This window comes from Trichosurus vulpecula, chromosome 3 (assembly GCF_011100635.1).
Source record: "Trichosurus vulpecula isolate mTriVul1 chromosome 3, mTriVul1.pri, whole genome shotgun sequence".
In the NCBI taxonomy this organism is placed as follows: Eukaryota; Metazoa; Chordata; class Mammalia; order Diprotodontia; family Phalangeridae; genus Trichosurus; species Trichosurus vulpecula.
Genome location: NC_050575.1, coordinates 251,392,883 through 251,407,309, shown reverse-complemented (window position 1 = coordinate 251,407,309; position 14,427 = coordinate 251,392,883). Strand labels below are relative to the sequence as shown.

General features: G+C 36.7%; 1 pseudogene; it reads right to left on the bottom strand.

Moving 5' to 3' along the window:
* Positions 1–513: 513 nt before the first annotated feature.
* On the bottom strand, positions 514–4,781 carry LOC118842447 (annotated as a pseudogene).
* Positions 4,782–14,427: the final 9,646 nt, after the last annotated feature.

Sequence of the window (14,427 nt, the reverse complement as noted above, 5' to 3'; positions counted from 1 at the left end):
CTAAGCCTAGAGAAATTAAGAAACAGTCATATGTATATGTGTATGAATGTTCATATGTATATGTGTGAATATATACATGGATGTGTATGTAAAGGTATGCAGGTATGTGTGTATGTATGTATAAAGCACTAGGAAGATACTAATAAAATCCAAATTAAACCAAAAAGGAGATAATCTAGACAACTGAAGGAGAATTAGACAAATCAAAGAAAAAAAATACTGCAGAAGTAGTCAGCAAAATGTAAGGATAAGTATGTTTACACAGTCAATCAAGATGTTTCAGCCTTAGGATCATAGCTCCAAAGATTAGCTGCTTAATTTCCAAAGTAATTCAGGACATTGATTCTGGTCATCTACAGAAGATCTGTTTTTCTAGCTGAAGGGAAGAAAGAAACATCACGAGATGTCACTGATATATGGCTGAAAAGAAAGTAAAAAATCATCTGGTGATCTAGAGTAAGAATTACTATTGGGAAAATCTGAGTTACATAGTAGGATATATGTGTAAATTATTTAAAGATCTTCTGTAATATACATTTCAGAAATAAGTTTTGACTTGTCATTCATAAGAGGAACAATTAATACAATGATGATATTGTGGATCAAACTCTACTGCAGAGAGTGCAACTCCGATGGGCTGGCTATGTTGTTTGAATGACAAATGTATGCTTCCTCCCACCCCCACCCCCCCCCAAAAAAAACTACTTTATGGAAAACTCACATGGATCAAGCACTCACATGGTGGTCAGAAAAAGTAATACAAGGACACTCTCAAGGTCTCTCAAGAACTTTGGAATTTATTGTGTGATATGAGAGACACTGGCACAGGAGGGCCCAGCTTGGTGTGCCCTGCTTAGAGAAGGTGCTGTGCTCTATAAGCAAAGCAGAATTGAAGTAGCTCAAAAGAAATGTGAGATGCGCAAATTTATAGAATCCACCTGTGTTGGTAAGCAAAATGGGCTCCTTAGGACTTAGTTCAACAAGTGCCCTTGAAGATTTTGGCTTTCGTTTGCTTTGAGTAATTCAGTGTATTTCATTGACTCTTACTAAGTGCTAAGCCCCAGGGCCAAACCCCTATTAGGTGTAAAACCTTAGTGGGTGTGGATTGGCAACTAAGGTGGGACCCAAGGTGGGGCTAACTCCAGGGAGGGCCTAGTTTACATGTCTGGGAGAGCAGAGGCTCTTAGACCACATGGGTTTAAGTCGCCTCTTTGTGAGGATTCTAGGTCACATGGGTGAGTCGCATGTGTGACTCACCCCTGAAGCTGAAAAAAGATATAAAACTAGGGGTTGGCCTCCTTTTCCTTGGAGCTCATTCCTGCAGCAGTGGTGGCACACCTGACTCTGGGCCAGCCCTTGTTCTGAGCTCCCAGGCTGAACCTAGATGTTGGTAACTATGAATCTGTATTGGGTCTGTCTGTTGATGTTTGTACTTTGTAATTTGCTCTGAAGTTCAGTGTGCTGGCTTTTTCCCCTGAACTAAGTGAGTGATATTTGTATGCTGAATTAAAAGTAAGCTTGTCAACCCCTTCACCTTGCTTTCCTTAGTTAAGCAGATCAAAAGAATCTATACTGTTGGCAGCTTTCTGGGTGCTGGCTGTGGGTGGATCTTACACCCCCACAGAAGCTGCTAGCCAGATTGTGGAAACACTACCCCAAATGTTCACATAGACTATTTGTGCTTGCCCTGCAGTAGAGCATTCTGAGCTCGTATTGGTCTGATCAGTCACAGTCAGACACATTATAACTTGACTCCAGCATAGTGATGTCATTTTGATCTTCTTTGAGAACCAAGGACAACAACCAGCAAATAGTATGGAAATTAAAATGAACGAGAGCCACCAACAGCTCATACAAGCTCTTCACAGCAACCTCTGCCAGACTTTTATATGCCTTTAAGGAGAAAATGTTACTTTTGCTTGGTTTTCTTTGCTTCCAGTCTTTACTTATTTTTTTCCAGATTTTCCAAATAAAATTTATACTTCCTTATTAGGCCGCCTTCAAATTATCTTAGTCTTTTCAGGCCTTGGATGCTTTTTCTATTTCTGTTAGAAGTCAAATTTTGTAGGAGGGAATAATGTCTTTAACGCCATCAGAGAAACTACCACAAATTTCCATACAATGACAGCTAAATCAGGATCCTCTTCCCTGAACACAGCCTGCAATTCTTTCAATTTCTTAATATTGGACTCTGGATCAGATAACATGGAAGATACTAAGGCAATAATTTATACTTTTTTCTCCTGTAATTTCCTCTGCCACTAAATTAAATGTTCTTGTGTGGTCAGCTTTGGCATGGATCCTCAGCAACTGCTTCCTCAAACTCTATTTCTTCTTGTTATTCCTCTTCATTTTTGTTAATATTGACAACTGCCTTCTCCCTGGTCCATGGAATAATACTGCACTTATCTTTGATAGGAAGCAGGTGGATTACTTCTTTTTCTGACTCAGTTGGCAGTCATCTTGGTACTTTCTCGCATTTGTCTATTATGCTCTCCTGCTTCCATTTCTTGATGTGAATAGGCTCACTAGAAAAAAGATCTATAGTTTAAAATGCTGGCTTTGACCTAAATTTTTCAGTAACTGCAAGTAATCTCCATATCTCAAGTTCAAAAGAAGAGCTTCTTCTTCCTCCTCTGTTCTTTCAGCTCTACATATATGCTTTCCATCCTCCAGAAGAACAGGTTTCTTTTAGATACATTTTTTTTCCTTGTTTAAGTTTCCTTTGTTCTTTTCGGTATTGCTTGATAGTACTTTGATGTTTCTATTGTTTATTTTTTGCCTTATTTTTTTTAATTTTTAGTTTACAACACAGTTCCACAACATTTTGACTTCAAAATTTTCTCCTCCTCCCTCTTCTCCTGCATGCCCCGCCAAGATAGTATGTAATATGATATAGGATCTACATATACCTTTTCATTAAATTATTTACACAATAGTCAAGCTGCAAAGAAGAATTATAACCAATGGAATGAATCATGAGAAAGAAGAAATAAAACCAAAAAAGAAGGAAAAAAAGAGAGCAAATAGTTTGCCTCAATCTGCATTCATTTCTCAGTATGTGGATAGCTTTTTCCATCATGAGTCTTTTGGAGTTGCCTTTGAATCTAGTATTGCTGAGGAGAGCCAAGTTTGTCAATGTTAGTCATCACATTAGTGTGTCTGTAATTGAGTATAATGTTCTCTTGGTTCTGCTCCCCTCACTCAGCATCAGATCATGTAAGTCTTTCCAGGTTATTATGAAGTCCCTCTGCTCCTCATTTCTTATAGCACAATAGTATTCCATTACCTCAACTTGTTCAACCATTCCCCAATTGATGGGCATCCCCTTGATTTCCAATTCTTTGCCACTGCAAAAAAGAGCGGCTATAAATATTTTTTATATATGTGGGACCTTTTCCCATTTTTATGAACTCTTTGGCATACAGACCTGGAAGTGGTATTACTGGATCAAAGAGTATGCACAGTTTTATAGTCCTTTGGACATAGTTCCAAATTGCTCTCCAGAATGGCTGGATCAGTTCACAACTCTACCAACAATGTAAAAGTGTTCCAATTTTCCCACAGCCTCTCCAGCATTTATCATTTTCCTATTTTGTCGTGTTAGACAATCTGACAGGAGACATGTGGTACCTAAGAGTTGTTTTGATTTGCATTTCTCTAATCAATAGTGATTTAGAGCATTTTTTCATATGACTACAGATATCTTTAATTTCTTCCTCTGAAAACTGCCTGTTCATATCCTTTGACCATTTATCATTGCGGAATGACTTGTATTCCTATGAATTTGACTCAGCTCCCCATACATTCTAGAGATGAGGCCTTTATCAGAGACACTGTTTGTAAAACTCCTTCCCATTTCAACTGGTTTTAAGCTTGACTTTACTTGTTTTCAGGCTTTTCAGTGGGGACCATGGAGGACAAGGATCCCAGCCCTCTGGAAAACACCCATGGGGTATACCTTCATTTAATTCTAAAGTGATTAGTGGGATAATGGCCTTTCCTTGTATTCTTATTCATTGATCTTTCATTTCTATAAGTGAAACTGCTGTGTACCTAAATTGTAAAGTCATTCAGTTAAAAAAATGAATGAATGAATGAATGAATGAATGAATGAATGAATGAATAAAAATAAAAACATATATGGCATAGTAAAAAGATAACTATCCCTGGACAAGATGATCTGGGTTCAAGTTCATTTCTGCCACTAATACCAAAGAGACACACTGGCTTTCTTGCTATCTCTAACACAGAATACTTCATCATTTGTATCAGTGACTTTTCCCTAGCTGTCCATCATGCCTGGAATGTACTCCCTCACTACTTGTTCCTGGTTTCTGACTTCTTTCAAAAATCAGCTAAAATTCTCTCTTTAAGAGGCTATTCTAAGTTCTCTCTCCTATCCTTGCCAGATTCTTTTCTCTTAGATTACCTCCAAAAAATTACCTCAAAAATTTATTTTATACACACAAGCATATGTATATGTATATGTATTTAAGTATGAATGTAACATTATATGAATTGTATGTTACATGTGACCTCATGGATCTGTCCTGATGTGGCTCACAAGGAGGCAAGAATAGTTGTCTCTCCTCTCACCCTTTTCCAAGGGATATTTTGATTCTTGCCAGAAGGGTGAGAGAAATGATTATTAATAACCAATGATTTGGGGGAGATTCAAATTTCCCCCTTTTTCTTTTACCCTCATTTCAAGACTTCAGTCTCTGAAGGTGGAGCTAACCTTCTCCTGTATCCAGGCCCCATCCAGGTGGGGCAGTCATTGTGCTACACTCAGCTTTGGGTGGGGAAAATTATTGAAAAGACTGCACAAGAATGGGGCTAACTTAGAAATAAATGACAATCAAAAGTCAAGTCCAGCATCTCATTATAATATTCATTCTCTCATTAATTGTTAGCCTATCACAGTTGATTGCCACACTGTGAGCCCACCACCATTATTACCTTTGGTCTAAGAGAGAGATGGCTAGCTAACCCTCCTTTTGTGAAAATGCTGGCATTATTAAGAAAATGATTAAATTATGCAGAAATTATGTCTCTTGAAGCTTTTTAAATGTCACAAGGGGAAGCAGAAAGATAGGTCCAGAGGCTAGTCTTTCTACTCTCCTCAGAAAGAAAGTTTACCATGCTAAAATTGCATTTATTTGCTCCCTTAAATAGGACAGGGGAAATAATCTTTAGATTCAAGTTCTAATCCTGATCACTATCCCTTAGTGGGGAAAGAGTACCTCAAACTATATATCCAAGCCTTGACACCCTTCCTACCAATGACAGTTTTACAATGAACATACATATTTATCTTGTATGTGGTTTGTCCTTCATTCTCAAACAGGACCACGACATCAGAGCAATAACATGACTTGCAATTGAATTCGATTTGAGTGAAGAAGGGCTGTGCAAAGTTGTCAGCCTCACTTTTTCCTCCAGAGCCATCTGGGTCCAGTGGCCAGATATCAATCAGCATGACTAGAGATGGCCCACAATGCAGTGGGAGACCTTGGCCTTTTTAAGCTCAAGTCTTTGCAACCCTTAAACCCAAATCCATTTATCTAAACAGGTAGCAAAACAGAAAACAGAGAAAGTTTACTTATGAGGATTACTATGATACACAAAGGGCAGTGAACTCTCATATTAGGAATGAGATACCTCACCCCTACCAAGAGAATCTCAGGTCTCACACAAGGTGAAATTTCCCAAAGTCTCATCAGAATGATGAATTAACATCTCTGTGATATGAGGCACTTTGGTGGTGTTGCTTAATTTTTTCCAATCATGTCCTCACTCCCTTCCTTGATTCCTTCCATATGTAATTAAATGATTTTCAAATGATTCTATTTTGAAATAGTGAGGGATGACTAAGCATTGATTTGAATATTGTGCCTAGAGCAAGAGGAGAAAAAGGGGGGAAAGGGGGGAAAGAGGTAAGAAAGGAAGGAAGCAAATAAGTATTTATTAAATACCTACTATATTACAGGCACTGTTGTAAGCTCTTTGGGCAGCTAAGTGGCACAGTGGATAGAGCATGGGGCCTGGAATCAGGAAGGTTGATCTTTCCAAGTTCAAATCTGGCCTCTGATATTTACTAGCTATGTGACCCTAGGCAAGTCACTCTGTAAAATGAGCTGGAGAAGGAAATGGCAGCCTACTCTAGCATCTCTGTCAAGAATTCTTAACCCCAAGTGAGGTTGAACTGTTGGACATGACTGAACAACTAAACACTTCGAAAACATTAATTAATTTGATCTCTCAATAGCCCTTGGAGATAGTTGCTATTATTATACCAATTTTACATTTGAGTAAACTGTAGACAAAGGTTAAATAACTTGGGCAGGGTCACACAGCTAGAAAATGCCTGAGTCTGGATTTGGATTCAGGTCTTTCTGAGGTCCTCAGGTCTTCTTGGTCCAGCTCTCACGGTACAAAATACATAGTTGACAGGTAATATAGCATACAGAGAGCTGACATGTTGTACTATACACCTATCATTGAAACTAGAAAGACCTGTGTTGTTGAGTGTCGGTATTCACTAATACCTTCATTCATTTAGAATGCAAAGCAGAAAGATTTTGTTTTCTCAGGTTTGTTGTTCAGTCTTTTCAGTTGTGTGCAATGCTTCATAATCCCATTTAGGGTTTTCTTGACAAAGATGCTGGAGGTTTTTTTTTTTGTTTTGTTTTGTTTTGGTGGGGGGGGGGGTGGGGCATTGTTTGTTTTGACATTTCCTTCTCCAGTTCATTTTATAGAGGAGGAACTAAACCAAACAGTTTTACATGTCTTGCCCAGGGTCAGACACCTAATAAGTGTCTGAGGCCAAATTTGAATTCAGGAAGATGAGTATTCCTAACTTTAGACGTGGCACTCTATCCACTGTGCCGCCTAGCTGCCCCTAGTTTCTGAACTAGTTAATCACAGAGCTCTTCACACTATGTGTCTTCAATCATACTACTGCGTATCCAGCACAGTCATTAGTAGTTCCCACATTTCTCTAATTGAATGAGGCATTTTATATTTAGTAATTCTGACAGAGAACTTTATACAATTAAATTTTTGATGTCATAGAGGAAATGGGAGAAAATTTTGTTTTTGTTTACTAAATCATTTTGTTTTCATAGAAAAGCTATCTTTTGCCATCTTATTCTGCAGGTACACTTTCAAGATCTTTCTCTTCTCATTCCTTTACTCTCTCCTTTCTTCCATTTTTCCATTTCATTCTATCTTATGGTTAAAAATTAATTCAAAGCAAATTCAGTTGCTTATCTTTTCAATAATTACAATGCTTGTGAATTAAATTATATACTATGTCATTTTTTAGTTTAGGACTTAATTTTTGCTTCTGTTTCACTGGTAATTAAACTAAATTATTTTTGCTTATACTTGTTCGAACTGCTCTATTGCATTGTGTTCTCAAACCAATAACATATTTATCACAAAGTTGTATTATTTCACTTTTTAAAATTAAAACCAAAAAACACACTTTAATTTGAATTTAATATCTGAAAATTTTAAACAAATAACTATGAAAAATCTTTTAATTATTTTAACATTTTACAATTTGGCAATTGTTTGGGAAACAGCTTTAAGTTCATTTACAGAAATGAATGTTAAGAATTATAACCTGACTATTGATAATTTCTAAATAAATATTGCTTAACTTTGTTTATAAATTTCATGTCCAAATATAGCATAAAGTGTGACAATGAAATGCATCCATGATTCTATATGGGCTCATAGTGACAGTGGTAAACTGTGCTTCTGGCAAGATTTGACATTCAACAACTCAAATTTGACATAACTTTTGCAGACTATATTAAATAATCAATGAACTATATTCACTGTTGATTAGATTGAATATAGACTTATGCCAGGAAAAGCTTTCGAACTGTTAGAGCTATCCAAAAATTGAATGGGCTATATCTGGGAGCTCTTCAAGCAAAAACTAAAAGCCTACTTTTCACATGTGTTTTACTTAGGGGGGGGGGGCAGAATTGTCCCTTTTGGGAGTATAAGTGGAATAATATGGCACTGAGCCTTTTTTTTAACTCTGAATTTCCATGATCCTAAGCCTTGGAATTACAGGATGAATCCTTGAGGTTGAGTCCTGCCCTCACTTCTTAGCAGATATATGCCCTTATTCTGTACTATTTTTTCTTATTTATATACATGTATATATATATATATATATATATATATATATAAAATAATGTAACTATATATTTATATTACATATGCAATTCTCAATTTGCCTTTCCTGCCCTAATCTTTCTGCTGGCCTCTAATCTCACATCTCCAACAACCTTTCAGACATCTTGAACTCAATATATCCTAAACGGAACTCATTATGTTTCCCCCTAAACCACTCCTCCCTCCTATCTTTCCTGTTACTGTAGAAGGCAAGAGCATCCCCCCAGTCTTTCAAGGTCACAACCTAGGAATCATCTTGGATTCCAAACCATTGCTCATATCCAAACTATTGCCAAGGCCTGCCAAATTTACCTTTGCAACATCTCCAGAATATGCCACTTTCTCTCCTCTGACATTGCCCCCACTCTATTGCAGGCCCTTATTATCTCATTCCTCAATTACTATAATAGTTTGCTGGTGGATCAGCCTGCCTGAAGTCTCTCCCCAATCTAATCCATTCGCCTTTTAGCCACTAAAGTGATTTTCATAAAATGTGATCACATCATCACCCCCTACTCAATAATCTCCAGTGGCTTCCTATTGCTTCCAGAAACAAATACAAAACGTTCTGTTTGGCACTCAAAGCCTTCATAATCTACCCTCTCCTATCTTTCCAGTCTTCCTACACCTTACTCTCCAACACATACTCTTCAATCCAAAGACACTGACCTTCTGGCTTTTCAAGGAACAAGACACTCCACCTTTCAAATATAGGAATTATTTCTAGCTATCTGTCCCTCATGACTGGAAATCTCTCCATCCTCTACTGACTACTGACCTCCCTGGCTCCTTTAAGTCTTAACTAAAATCTCACCTCCTACAGGGAGCCTTTCCCAACCCATCTTAATCCCAGTATCTCCTCTCTGTTAATTATTTCCTATTTATCCTGTATATAGCTCTCTTTGCATATATTTGTTTGCATATTGTCTTCACCATTAAACTCTAAGATTCATGAAAGCAGGAGCTTTTTGCTTCTTTTTGTAACTCCAGCACAGAAAATAGTGCCTGGCACATAGTAGGTGCTTAATCAAATCAAATTGAATCAAATTGAACACACATGTATGTATGTGTATGTGTATATGTGTTATGTATGTGTATATGTGTGTATGTGTATATATACATATATACACAGAGGAGTTATCACTTGTACTTTCTATTGTATGTGTTTATTTACATATGTATGTTTCTTGAAAATTGGGCCTATTTCTTTTTGTTTTTATACCCATGGGGCCTAAAACAAGTTCTCGTTGATCGTTTCAATAGAACAAATAACAGATCGGCCTAAATTCACGAAAAAAGCAAGCAATATCAGACCCATTATACACATGAAGTCACACAAAACATATTTCCATATTAGCCATGTTGCAGAAACAAACAAGAAACATAATGAAAGTCAAAAAAATGCTTTAGTCTGCACTCAGATCAACAAGCATTTCTTAAGTGCCTACCATCTGTTAGAAACTGTACTATAAATTTGGGACACTAGGTTAAAATATAAAAGCATCTGCCCACAAGGAGCTTGCATTCCAGAGAGAGGAAACAAGAGTTACATAGATAAGTAATTTTAAAAACATATCCAAAGAATATATAAAATTATTTCTGTACAGAGAAGTCTTAAAAATGAAGTAGAAGGAATCAATTTTCTCAGGTGAAATCTATCTAGATGTCATGAAGGAAAAAGTTTACTAATGGAGCTCTGCAACAAATTAGCAATTCCAGTTTAGACTACACACCACTTTGTGTGTACTTAATGTCCTCATCCATACAACAAGAATGATACTATTTGCCTTACAAGCTTAAGAAAAATGATTGGTAATTATTTGATAGTCCAAATAAAACTCATACATCCATCATTACATGACACATTTTCAGTTCCAGCACACCAAGTTTAATTCACACTTTAAGAAATGTCTCTGAAATTTAGGGACGCTGCCATCAGGTAGTGGTAAAGACTTATGACTGCAAACTCTCAGGCAGTTTGCAATCACAAAGAGATCAATGATTGATTTAGGACTCCTCCTCAAGCTGCCTTTTCAGTCTTATCTCACACAATCCCCCTTCACATGCCCTATACTTCACACAAGCTGGATTACTTACTGTTCACTAAATATATCCTCAGATTCCTAGATTCCACACCTTAAACCACAACATTCATGATACTTGTAATAACTTTGTTGAAATCCTATCCAATTTTTAATGACAAACTCAAATGGTGCCTCCTCTGTGAAGCCTTCACTAATATGTCCATTAGAAAATAAGCCTTTTCAGACTCCTATAGCAATCTTAGTTTTTATCTTTTTTAATCTCTATGTATATTCCCTTTATCAGACTGCAAGCTTCTTTAGCAAGGATTTTTTTCTGATTTTTAAAAAAGGTCACCCCACCCCCTTAAAAAATACAATGTAAACATATTTATATAGTGATTTAATTTCTATGAAGCACCTTCTTTGTAACAACAGGGGAAGATTTGGGGGAATCTGGGGGTGAAAGGGGTGGTATAGTGAAGCATGTTTTTGTATCTAGCAGATCTAAACAGATATAATTGGCCCCCATGAAATACTCACCAGTCTGGTCAGTGAGGCCTCAGTCACAGAGACCTTAATATAGCATTTCATCCAGCAAACTGACATGACTACTTGTAGCTACATCTTCAGAAGCCTAGACTGATTAGTCTTTGTGCCTTCCTTTTGTATATAACCAGGGGAAATCCCCAGGGTCCCAATAACATGTCCTGTCCTTACAAGCTTTCCCTATGCTATCTCAACCATGTACCGGATAAGATTCTCTGATCCCCTTTCTCTATCTGTGTTCTCTACATCTGTGCATAGTTCTGTGAATTTAGAATCACAATCTTGTTAAGCTTCTGCAAAGGAAAAAAAGGCCTTTTTTTGCTCAGTTTTCAGGGGAGAAAACACAGGACAAACTTTGGCTGGGCCAACAGGTTCTCTTATGCTATATAATGCTCAGTTCAGTTAAGCTGATTTTCAAACTTACTTGGATTCAGAATAGTGCTGAGGAAGATAAAAGGCCAAAATTAATATTTGTATCTTCCTTACAAATAAAGGGAATGTTTCTTATACATAGATGAAAGGGAGGCTGGCCTAGTGCTCCTGTTCAAGGGGATCCACATACACTACTTATTCTACAGACAAATAAAAAGGGACCAAAGTATTCTCCACCCAGACTCTATGAGCAATAGAAGTTCTGATGTAAAGTGGAGCCTTTTTTAAAACTAATTAGTTACCGAATTCTCTCCTGCTATGAACATATTCAAAGCAAAATGCAGAGCAGAGATCTCACTCTATAGGACCCAAACAGATCTGGAGACTTACTTATCTTTCACCTGCTGCTTTGCGGCGGAAGGATTGCTTAAATATCTCATAAGAAGCACTTCTGGATGGTGAGGGGTTCATCTTACGAGTGTACAGTGTAATTCTTCCAAAACCAAATGAGAGGCATACTGTAAGTGTTCTGTGGATGAAAGGGAGTTCTATAAGCATTATTCTGGCAGAGTAACATCACTGTGTTCAGGCAGACTTTCATTAAAAATGACATTAAACACAATTGCATGAAAGATTCAAAAAGTAAAAAAATAAAGAGTAAGTAGTAGTATGATTATTCATCTTCATGCCATGCTCCTGTACTCCATACTGCGCCCTTCATCCAGCTCTCCCCTGGCACAGATTGGATCCCTTGTCTTCTGTTTGGTGTTTTCACTATTTCTAGCACAACCCAGATCTCCATGGCAGTGTTTCTGAACCAGCCATCTTTACACCGCGCTTCAGCGAAGATCCACCCTTCCACTTGTTGTTATGAGAACAATGAAATCAATACCGTCATTCCTAGAAAGGACAGGTAAATTCATCTATCACTTACCATCCCTATAACTTTCCTGGCCATGACACCCAGATATGAATCATTTTTCCAATTTAGATGTAAGTTCTTTGAGGGGAGGAGGAATGATTTTTCTTTTTTCACTTTTATCCTTAGTGCTTAAAATACATATGCATATGCTCTTACAACATAGTGCCTGGCTCATATTAAGCACTTATTTTTTATGTATTCATCCATCTATTTATAGATAAGAAAAATAAAGCATATAGTTATAAAATGATTTGCTCATAATTACACAGCTAAAAGGTGTCTGAGAAAACATCACATGAAATAAATCCTTCGTTAACTTCTCACCTCCTTTTGAATTAAAAAAATAGTAGGTGCTAGGCACATAGTATATAAATGCATAAGATTCTAATGCTGAAAATGATTCTAGAAAATTTATTTTAATTTTCTCATTTGATAGAAGAAACAGAAGCCCCAAGAGCTGAAGTGACTAATCCATAGTCATAAGATATTAACAACAATAACAGGTCCAACAAACATTTATATAGTGCTTACTACGTGCCAGGCACTGTGCTAGACACTGTATACAAGAGTTGGGAGTACTTTAGAAATCAGCTACTCCAATCCCCTCTTTATTATTTTAACCAATGAAAAAACTTAAACACAGAGAAAGTAGGTGACTTGCCCAAGTTCAAACGAGGAGCTAGGCTTTAAAACCAGGTCCACTAACTCTAAATTCCATACTTTCTACAGAGCACTATTAGGAAAGAGCCATAGGAGTGTTGCCCAGATATGAGAAACTTAGAGGCAGTGAAGAGCACTGTCCCTCTCTTCCCTGCTCTCCCCTAATTTGCTTCACCCTGCCCTGTTCTCCTTGCCTATCTTGAACCTAATGGTGCCTTTGACCTTGGGCATACTTTGTCCACTTCTGGCCAAGGAATTTAAAGGCTACAGAGAGCTTCTTCCTTCTCCCTCATGAGTATCTTCCCTGTCTGGGCCAGATCCTCACAGCAAAGATAGTGTTATTGTGCACAATTCTACCCCCTGAGGAATATCAGGCCCTGCTTACACCATATATGTTAGTTCCAGTCTAGTTCCTTTCACTACACTACATCGGTTTTTACTGCTCAGCATGCATCTGTTTAATAAAAATATGCTTAGTAAAGTCTTACTATTTAATAACAGTATAAATTTAAGAGAGAACATTCATATGAACATAAGATAAAAGAACGCATGGTAAAATTCTTTTTAACTGATGAACTGTGCATATTAATAGCTTATTGTGACTTGATGAGTGACCCTGAACGTGAACTTTTTTTCCAAAACCCTGAAAAAATATATCTTTGAGTTCTGTTTATTTTCTCTACTTCTGAAATAATCAAAGAGGTAGACAGTTTACCTCTCTAATTTTTATTTGTCGGCAAAAAAGATCTACACCTCAACTTTCAGTTGTATGCTTAGATTTCAATCCCTTGAGTTTTTCACTCCTCATCTTTTTTTTTACCAACACATTTAAGTTCCTAGTTTTGAAAAAAGAAGCATCAATTTCCAAGTCATCACTTTTATCCAATAATGTTGCCCACATAAAAATGCTGAGAATTTTGTACAGCCACAATGTTTGAGCTCGGTACTGAGTAGTAACTAATTAAGTTGAAGTTGTTTTCATCTTTACATAAATGAAGAGCAACATCTGATGCTAGACGCTTCCTCCACATGGCTGTATTATAAATTCATGTTGTAGAGTGCGTGAACATTACTCTGAATAGTCAGCATCATTTCCTAAGAACATCAGCTATAAAACTAATGAAATATAATAGCTATATTATAAAATTGTGATAAATTTAAAAAATTCTACAGGTATCAGTGAAAATCAAGACATACTAAGGGATGAGAAAACATCTGCATTTAGAAATCAATGATTATTTTTTCAGTGTGAGTGCTTGATAAAAAGTATGTTTTTGCAAAATGTATGGAATTTTGAGTGATAAAAGACTAACTGAAATCTGACAGCGAATGTAATTAAATAATAATAATTATAAACATACTACTGTCTACAAGGTGAAAACAAAAGCCTGGATGTGGCTTTTTGCAAATCTCTCTTCAAATACCTTCAAATACTGAAATGGATGAAAGTACCCCCTTTGTAAAGCACACAAATAAATCTACACTTCAATTTGGCGTATTTTAAATAAAATGCTCTTGGACTTTGAAATAAGACATCAAAAAGAATAATAGCAAAAAAACACATAATTTGTACTAGCTCTATCTAACTGCAGGAGGAAATTACAAATTCAAGTACAGGGTGTTGCTAAAGTCTGGACACAGACAAAAATGCATATTTTCAAGAAATGAAATGATAGAAATTTTCAACAACATTTTATTTAACTG